At 32.2% G+C, this 10,610-nt stretch overlaps 1 pseudogene; it reads right to left on the reverse strand.

Annotated features, from left to right (window-relative positions):
• Positions 1–508: 508 nt before the first annotated feature.
• On the reverse strand, positions 509–10,305 carry LOC127096207 (BURP domain protein USPL1-like; annotated as a pseudogene).
• Positions 10,306–10,610: the final 305 nt, after the last annotated feature.

Below are 10,610 nucleotides of genomic sequence, written 5' to 3' on the forward strand. Positions count from 1 at the left end.
GATTATATACATCAATTAAGTTGGTTACAGTTGAACCCAATAGAATATGATATAGACTTAGACTTTCAATAATCTTTGTCTATATATAAACTACTATTTTACTGTCATTTTCATGATTCAACGTTGATAGAAATTGCTTCTTTGCATAATAGAATTGAGACAATTTTGGATAATAAACAATACAAAATAGAATTTAATAAAAATAACACACAAACCCACATAATAATATTAGGATAATTGTTCTAAACATAAATGCTCCTTACGTAGAAGTCTAACAAACAATTATCTAAGTTTGATAGACTAAAGAGACCCCAACTTAATCTTTAACAGATTAAATTTAGAACATTTAAAACACAATTATCTAGTTTATAGAAACAAAACCTTATTTAGTACACAAACAAGACATTAGTTGATACAAAGAAACAAGACCATACAGTACATACATTAAAATCACGATAACAACATGACACATACATCGACTAATAGATATGACCTAGTTTTCTTTTGTTCATTTGGTGGCATTTGATGGGGTTGGCATCCATATAACATGCTTAACAGGGAAGAAATGACATAATTGAGCTTCCCCCGGCTTAATTCCAAGTAGTTCAAATATAAAATTATTAGGATTCATGTCAGATGTGTCCAGGTGGCAAATTCCCAAAGCATCCATTATGTCTCCATATTCACCCTTCAAAAGAACTTTGAAAATCTTACTTCCTATGTCTAGGTAGTGGCAATAGTAAAGAGCATATGGGTAAGGTCTAGGGTGACATGCTACCCATTTAGGAGCATAAATATCATTTGAGATATCCAAAACAATGTAGTTCTGTAAACGTGCACCTGATGTTGTGGGATAGTTAGTTAAGTGAATGTTATTCTTAGTCTCGACACCAATAACACTATGAACAATTCAAGCATGGACTCTAAAGAAGTAGGACAAGCCTTGGTCTCCCCTTTTGTGAGTTCAAATTCACATTGATTAATTATGTCTTTCATGTCTTCACCTTGATGAGTATCTTTAGTGAGCGAGAATAGTTGAAGAAGGCTTGAAATTTGTGATTTGGGAAAAGGAATGTCACCAGCTACTTTTTTTTGGCAAGAACTGGACATATTCTCTTATAGGAAATTGCAGGGTTATGACACTCCCTACATAAAGATCATTTGGACTGAAAAAAGCTAACTCAGATGCTTTTGTATGGTCAACTTTTGAAGATAGTTTTCCATCTGATTTTGAATGTGAGTCTTTCAACCAACCATCAAGGTAAGCTTGCTTGGAATTAAGGGTGGATTTTACTTTATCAACATGACAATCTTTTAACCAACCATCAATGTAAGCCTGATTGAAGTTGTGGGTTGTCTTTTCATTTGATGCTTGGTATATTTCAACCATCCATCAAGGTAAACTTTGTTAGAGTTAGGGGTGACTTTTTATTTCTCAACTCGTGTATCTTTCAACCATCCATCAAGGTAAACTTGGTTTAAGTTGGTGGTAGATTTTTGTTTATGAGCTCGGGTATCTTTCAACGATCCATCAAGGTAAACTTGGTTGAGGGTGGATTTTGCTTTCTCAACTCGGGCGTCTTTCAACCATCCATCAAGGTAAACTTGGTTGGTGTTAGAGATGGATTTTGATTTCTCAACTCGGTTATCTTTCAACCATCCATCAAGATAAATTTGGTTGGAGTCAGGGGTAGATTTTTCCTTCTTATCTCGGGCATCTTTCAACCATTCATCGAGGTAAACTTGGTTGGTGTCAAGGGTGAACTTTGCTTTCTCAGCTCGGTTATCTTTCAACCATCCATCAAGGTAAACTTGGTTGGAGTCAGATGTGGATTTTGCTTTCTCGGCTCAGACATTTTTTAACCATCCATCAAGGTAAATTTGGTTGGAGTCAGGTTAGCTTTTCCTTTCTCAACTCGAGTATCTTTCAACCATCCATCAAGGTAATCTTTTGAATTTCATTACAATCAAAAAGATTATTTTATCAAATCAAATATAACAACTCGATAGTTAGTATGATGAATGCATGTAAAACAGCTAAGAAGGAAATTCTTAGAAGTAGATGCACAATTGCAAATATGAATGCATGGAAAACACTAAGGAGGGGGATCTTAGAAACATGCATTAAATTCAACATGTATGTACAATTCCAAATAACAATGAAAACGAGAGATTATAAAAATGTTGAATTATATTAAATTCAAATTGCATGTACAATTGCAACAAATTAAGAGGAAAATGATAGATTATAAATATGTTGAATTTATTAAATTCAACATGCGTGTACTAACAAAGATGAATATGATAGATAATTATGATAAGCAAATGATGAAAAATGTAAGTATGAAAAATAGAAGCATCTATGCAAAGTTAATAACTCACAATCAACGAGAGCATCAGAAAAGGGAGAAGAGACATAACAATTTTGTGTGTTATTCCTTTTTTTATATATATTTTGGTTGGAGAACTATTTTGCTAATTGAAAAATATATTAGAATGGAAGTGAGCGGAGTTATATATAGACAAATAAGAAGAAAAATTACAAATAACGAGGACCACAAAATTTTGTTTGGCAAAATCATTTTTTAAATATATAACTTTTATCTTATAAATTTTAAGCTCATATATTTAAACAAAATATTTGAAATTATCATTTTCTCATGAGCTTTAAGTTTAGTTTTATTAGTTTACAATTTATTATACATTTTGTATTTATAAATTAAATATTATAAATTCAATACGTTAGTTTATCTATCATATTTTTAAAAAAAAGAGAATAAGCTTAGAAAAATAATGTTTAGATCTATGTCCACACAGGTGAAAATTTTAAGAAGTAAATTAACTAAACTTAATTATATCTATCAAATATACTTGTAGTATTTTTTTTAAAATCTTTTTAGTATGTCCACACAGGTGAAAATTTTAAGAAGTAAATTAACAAATCTATTTTTTTAAAATTAAAACAAACTAATACTTAATTTAACAATTTAGAGTTATATATTAGAAATTATATTTTTCTTATTTAATTAGTTGTATTTAAATATATTAAATTTTGAATCTTTAATAAAATCTTCTAATTTTGATAAATTCAGCTCTAATTTAATATACATAATATTGTTTGAGTAGCCGAAATCTAATCTATGTATATCATTCGAATTTCAGAACTACAACTCTTCCGATTATGTTTTTGGATTTTGCCCATGAGAATCAGGATTTTGTTTTGGTAATTGTAAGCTTACAGGATTTCCAAACATAGCCAAAACTAAAGACATACAAACACTAAAATAGGGGTAAAGTTTGCATTGCTTAAGTAGTTAATGTGACAAATTTACATGTAAGCTTATTTGATTAGATAGTTAAGCTGACATAATTACATGCAAGAGCATGCATAAATTCTTAATATAAACTCCATGATAAATTAAATAATTGAAGTTATCTAAAAAGTATTTTTTTTTACATTAATGAGTAATTTTTTTTAATTATAGATGAATATTTATAAAACAAAAGCTTCAAAGGTTTGAAGTAGTACTTCATGGGTTTAAAGTAAAACTTGCATGCCTAGGTACTTATGGCTACATGATAAATGAAAAAATTGTAGTCATCTTGGATAATTTGTTTTCTCAAATGAGCAATTGGTTAAAATAATTTTCATAAAAAATGATTTTATGTATTTCACAATTTACAAAATAAAATTTAAAAACTCATTAAATTTTGAAGTTATTTTTAAATAAATTCTTATAAAACATTTTTTTAGATTTTTCTTTTGACAAATCATATAAATTTTACTGTATTAAATTTTAATGATGAATATTTAAGTTAATAATTGTCATAATTATCTTTTAAATTTATACCTATTTACAAATTTAAATAAATTTTATAAAATTCATTTTTAAAATTAGAGGTAAAGTCATTTTTTTAAATCAATAAGTATATTACAATGCAACAATTTTTTTTATTTAATATTAAACTGTCAAATTTTATTTTAAATAAGTTTCAAATCAATTACTATAAAAATTAATAAATTATGTGATAATTTGAGAAACAATTTTGATATTGTGTTGTAATGAAAAGAATGTAGAAATTAGAAAAGAAGTAAACAAAAGAATACAAATCAAAAGTTTGGAGGGTTTGATATAATATGATGTCAATATCAATGTCATATGCTAAATTCATATTTAAATTTGATGGTGAAATTCATTTGTATTTTGTAGTTAGACATCACTATCATAAATTTATTGATAAGAGATTTCATCATTTAAATATATATTAAAAATGAAATTTTATGATTTAAAATCATTTGATATATGATTATTTTGTTTAAAAATCTAGTTGATTAGAAAAATATTTAAAAAGAAAATATGAAAATTTAACTTGAACAAGCCATTTTAAAAAAACAGTAAAATATGTTCAAATTCTTAAAAGATACATGTAATGGAGCTGTGTATTATATTAAGGGTAGTGGTGAGAACATGGTTTAAGGTCTAGCCTACAATTAACAAGAGTCTAGGGTTTAAGGTCTAGCCTACAAAAGTTTAGATTAAATTATTATTATATTTTTAAATTGAAAAACTCAGTATAAATTTATTTAATTAAAAATATAGGCCTTAGACAATAAAAAAATATTTTAAATCTATAAAAAAACTATTTTAATTATTATTGTTATATTGTGTAACATACTATTTAAAATAAATAAAAAAATTAATTTGACAAAAATATTAAAATAAATTAAAAAAACCTTATAAACAATATCATGTAAGTTGTTTTCATACAATTTTAAATTAATGCAAATAAACTTTTAAAATAATTGATCTTTTAGTTTTTTAAATTTATATATACAGTAATAGAATTACTTATTTATATATATTAAAATAAAATAGACTTTCAAATAATTAATATATTCATCAGGCGTTTGAACAAATAGATTTAGGCCTAAAAGTAAATCTATAATAAATTATAGATCAATTTAGATTTTAATATTTTTAAAAGTTAAAATTGACAAATCTATTTTCTTCCTCGTATTCTAACAAGAGACAAATGAAATGATGAAAGTAGATTTAGAAAAGAAAATAATATTAATATTTTAATGTTTTTTAAAAAGTTTAAATGATTTGTCAAGAGTTAAAAAAGAAAGAAAAAAAATTAAAATTCTGATAAAATTTAAAATAAAAAGTTAAATATTTTTTAATCTGCTTATAAGTGTAAAATAAACATATAATTTAAAATGGAGGAAGTAGTATTTTTTATGGCATATTTGAATAATAATAATAATAATAATAATAATAATAATAATAATAATAATAATAATAATAATAATAAAATGAGATAGATAAAAAACATGACTAACAAACTCTTACATAAAATTGTAGAAATACAACTGGAAATTGTGAAAAAAAATATAGAACTAACCAGTTAAGAAAACACAAACATTCTAAATAAACAAATAAATAAATGTGAAGAAATCTTAAAAATATGTGATTCTTTTGTCACATAAAATTTATGTGATTTAAGGATCATTGATTTTTAACCATTAATTTTAAAAATGTTTTTTTTATATTATTTTGAACCTTGAACTAAAGAGATTAGGTGGTTATGCATGTCATTGTGGTCACACCTTCACAAACTGCTTTTGATAATAAAAAAAACATCATAATCAAGTACCTTAAAAGTTGAAAGCTTAAGGAAAAACAAACATATGGGAAATTTAAAGTCTTGCATGGAAAATAGAAATTCTTGCAGCTCTGTTTTTTTTACTCTGCACCCTATAAATGTGTTTGTTCGGCACTGAAGTCACAATTCTTGCAAATTGCAACTTATAAATTCCTGAAATTGCTATTCTTTTGTTTTTTTAATGTTAAATGACATGACAAGAGAAACATAAACTTTTAATTGGAATCCAACCATGATTTTTTTTTTAAAATATTCAGAATTTTTAAAAAAATTTCAAAAATATCCATTTTTTCCAAAAAATTACCAAAATGGGCAATTTTTGCCCTAGTTTCCTACATGGGCGCCACCCTAGTTGGCGCCTACCCTTAAAGGGTAGGGCAAGTCGCCACTAGGAGTGGCGCCTACCCTTAAAACTTTTTTTTTTTTTATTTTTTTTTTTAAATATGTTTTTTTTTTTTTAAATTTTTTTTAATTTATGAATTTATATTTTTTCTAAATTATATTAATTTATATTAACACATATATATAAATAAAATTATTTACAAGATATATATATATATATATATATATATATATATATATATATATATATATATATATATTAATTTATATATATACTAATTTAATTTATAAGTAATTATTATTATTTAAAATTTTTTGGAAGAATTAGGGTTAATCATGTTAAGATTAATTTATCAATTATAATTAGGGTTTATTGATCGGTTATAATTAGAGTTTGGTAGTTATGACCTAATTGAAACCCTAATTCCCTATAAGATTAAGTAATCAAGTGCGACACTAATTAGGGTTAGGTAGACTGGTGTACAACCCAGATCTTTTCCTATAAATAAAGTGTTATTTCCTTGCATTTTCTTCACCACTGTTTCCTATCACTTTCTGTATCAAGTTGAGTTCATGGCATCCCCAAGACCGTCGTCATGGCAGCGAACATCATCAAGGCGCCCGGATCCTGAACCAGTAATCTTAAAAAGGGATGGGCATGTTATTTTCTCGCCTTTGAAACCTCCAATGGAGATGAAATTTTGGAACATCCGTTCGTTGGACCAACTAAAAAGGTCCTTGATGTCTTGGTTAGAGGGAGATTACCAACCTGGTGAAGTCATCAGAAGGATTCAGAGGCTTAGAACAAGGTTCTCATTTGAAACTGGAGAAACGATACGTTGGTGGGTTGAAGTTGAAAGCGACATTGATTGCATCCAAATGATGCATGGATCAGACGACATAGTGTTAACTGTTGTAATTTCTTAGATTTTAATGGTTGTTTGTCATGTTGTTGTTGTATTTGTTATTGTTCTAGTACTTGTTCTTGTTTTAGTACTTGTTTTTGTTCCAGTATTTGTTTTTGTTTTAGTAATTGGTGTTGTAATGTTAGATGTTTGTGTTTGTTGTTCAAGTGTCATCTTCTATTTGGAATAAAAAGTAAACTTTAATTTAAAATGATTTTGGTACACAGATTTATGAAAGTGAAAACTAAGTTGTGGAACTAGATCCACGATATGGACATTTGTTCTTATTATGCCCTAGTTGTCTACATATGCTACACTTCCTCTGCATTTTCTCTGCGACGTCCATTTCAGTTCTAATGCGCCTGCTATTTGGGCGACCACTTTTATTCCGCCGCATCGATTCGTTGTGCCAAACAATTTCCCCGTCATACTCTGGCCAATACGCCTCCAATGCTACCACCGGAAAGGGATTGTCGTATACATTGAGCAATGTTGCAACTTTGTAGATTGGAGACACTAGCGATAATGCATCGAAGTGGCTGTGTGAACACGCTGCAATGACATGGGAACAAGGCATACGATAGGCCTGAAATTGACCACAGTCGCACCAACGGTCTGGTATTAGGACCCTATACTCTTGTCTGGGCAGCCCTTGGTTGTGGTCAATTGTTTCCTTGACACTAAAAGTGTGGCCATGGCGGTCGAATTCCGTAACCCGATGGCTGCTGGCTTTGGCAGATTCCTGCCTCATAAACTTCATGCAGGCATCACTATATACTTGACTCGTCTGCAACACTTCATTCCAGCGCCTGCCTCTTGTTACGAACAACGTTGCCATCCGAAAATAGGTCGCACTCACCAATGCGGTTACTGGGAGGTTACGTATGCCCTTAAACACGCCGTTCATTGATTCCACAAGATTTGTTGTCATGTGGCCCCACCTCACCCCATCGTCGTATGATCTAGTCCACTTCGCTCTGTCGATATTATCGATCCACCTCCCTGCATCAGAATTTGCCAACACTATTTCCCGGCGATAGTATTGGAATCCAGGTTGGTTTAATGCATACCCCGCGTTTATCAAATGTTGCTTCAAGAAGTTATCCTTGAACTCCCGCATAAAATTTTGAGCAATATGCCTGCTGCAGTAGACATGGGTAGACGGGGGGTCATGCCAACCATTTGCTGGATTATTGTATGCACTGTCTATTGAAGCGTGCCTGTCAGAAATCACGCAGATGCCAGCTTGTGGAGTCACGTGCGTTCGAAGATTCTTAAGGAAGAAACTCCAAGCAGCAGCCGTTTCTCCTTCCACCAATGCAAAGGCTATTGGGAAAATATTTGAATTGCCATCTTGTGCGACCGCCATCAGTAACGATCCTTTGTATTTCCCATACAGCCAAGTTCCATCGACTTGAACAAGTGGTTTGCAGAATGTGAACCCGATGATGCAGGGACGGAATGCCCAGAAAAGTCTATGGAAAATTCCATTACCTTCTAGACGAGTTCCGTCAGGGGATTGTGCAGGCAAGGTCTCCATTATAGTAACCGTCCCAGGTGAATACAATCGTAGTGCAGCCAGGTAGCGTGGTAGTTGTTTGTATGATTCCTCCCAGTTACCGTACACCAGTTCAATTGCCTTGGTTTTCGCTAACCAAGCCTTTATGTATGACGGTGTATATTTGAAAACAGCCACACAATGGGAGATAATTGTTTTGACCTTCAGTGACGGGTCAGCCTCAACTAGAGGTAATATGGAATGGCAGATCATGTCATGGCTAAGTTTGCGATGATCCTGTGCCATGTTGGTGTTGACGCAAATGTGAGCTTGAGATATGGACCCTATCACCCACGCATTATGCTTCTTCTTGTACGATGCCATCAACCTATATCCACACTCCGGATTTTTGCATACAATAACGTATCTTTCCGGATTTGATTTGATAACATCGTAGTCAACACAATTTTTCAAGTGCCAGTTCTTTATTGCTAACAGACACTCTTCCTTGGTCCGAAATTGGTCACCCTTCTTTAAGTCCTCATCAGACCTCATATATGGGTTGTAGAACATATCTGATGAGGGCTCATCCTCGCCCAAGTTAAGTGTTATGAAGTGCGCAGGAGGTGAGTAGCGTTGCGCTATAGGTATTTGAGCTTGGTCTTCGTCTTCAGAATGACGGTTCACCAAGTCATCAACCACGTCTTCAGCATCATCAACCACATCGTCTTCAACGTGGTGCTCAACATCTTGTTCGTCATCAATCACAGGATCAATAACCTGTGATTGAATATTCTGAGTTGGTTGAGGTTGTTCCAACACAATGTACAACACTATGTATTCGTAACCAGAGTACTCATGGTTACGAAGCATGTATTGTGTCTCCATGTCATTTTGAATCAATGACTTATAAAACTTGACAGAGTTGTTTTCTGAAAAAAAGGTTGTTGATAAAAAATTTGGGACACGGGTTGTCTTAGTTTGGACTCAATCTTCCTCTTCAGATAAGAGAAGTCAGCTCCTCTATTTAGACAAAAACGAGTGCATTCGGTGTTTCTAAATAGGAAGCCAGACATATCACATTCATAAGTCTCACCATTGACGTGAGCTTTGATTTTGTATTGTGATGAAGATGCCATGTTTTGTGAAGACATTGTGAAGGTTTTGTGAAGGTTTTGTGAAGATATTGTCAAGGTTTTGTGAAGATTGCTGTGAAGATATTGTGAATACCTTTGCGAAAATGTGTGTGAATATTTATACTGCAAGAATCTTACTGCCTATCCATCAAGTCTTCACCACCAAGTCTGAACTTAGTCTCAGAGATTCCCATGCATGCCTGTTCCCCATCAAGTCTTCACCACCAAGTCTGGCAGATTCCCACGCATGCCTTACACGTGTCACACCCTTGAATGCAACACTCCCACCTAGTCTGTACTAATGCATGCCAACCTATCCACCAAGTCTGAACTTAGTCTCAGAGATTCCCATGCATGCCTGTTCCCCATCAAGTCTTCACCACCAAGTCTGGCAGATTCCCACGCATGCCTTACACGTGCCACACCCTTGAATGCAACACTCCCACCTAGTCTGTACTAATGCATGCCAACCTATCCACCTAGCCTGAACTTAGTCTCAGAGATTCCCATGCATGCCTGTTCCCCATCAAGTCTTCACCACCAAGTCTGGCAGATTCCCACGCATGCCTTACACGTGTCACACCCTTGAATGCAACACTCCCACCTAGTCTGTACTAATGCATGCCAACCTATCCACCTAGCCTGAACTTAGTCTCAGAGATTCCCATGCATGCCTGTTCCCCATCAAGTCTTCACCACCAAGTCTGGCAGATTCCCACGCATGCCAACCTATCCACCTATCCATATTTCCCCCCATTTTGATGAGGACAATGCATCTCTCAAGGGGGTGGTAAATAAAAAATGTTGGATAAATATTTGGAGTGATTAAACGAAAACAAGGGAGAACTAAAGCCACATTTATTCACAAGCATACAGTGAACTCATAGAATTAACATTTGAAATCACAAAAACTCTCAAGAAAAACCATCTAAAATGGATTCCAGTCCTAATTAAACCCAAAAACCACATGTTGTATTCGTACCATTTCCAGCACAGGGTCATGTGAATCCTTCCATGCAGTTAGCCAAACTCTTCCGTTGCAACGGTTTCCACATAACCTTT

Source organism: Lathyrus oleraceus, chromosome 6 (assembly GCF_024323335.1).
Source record: "Lathyrus oleraceus cultivar Zhongwan6 chromosome 6, CAAS_Psat_ZW6_1.0, whole genome shotgun sequence".
Taxonomy (NCBI): domain Eukaryota; kingdom Viridiplantae; phylum Streptophyta; class Magnoliopsida; order Fabales; family Fabaceae; genus Lathyrus; species Lathyrus oleraceus.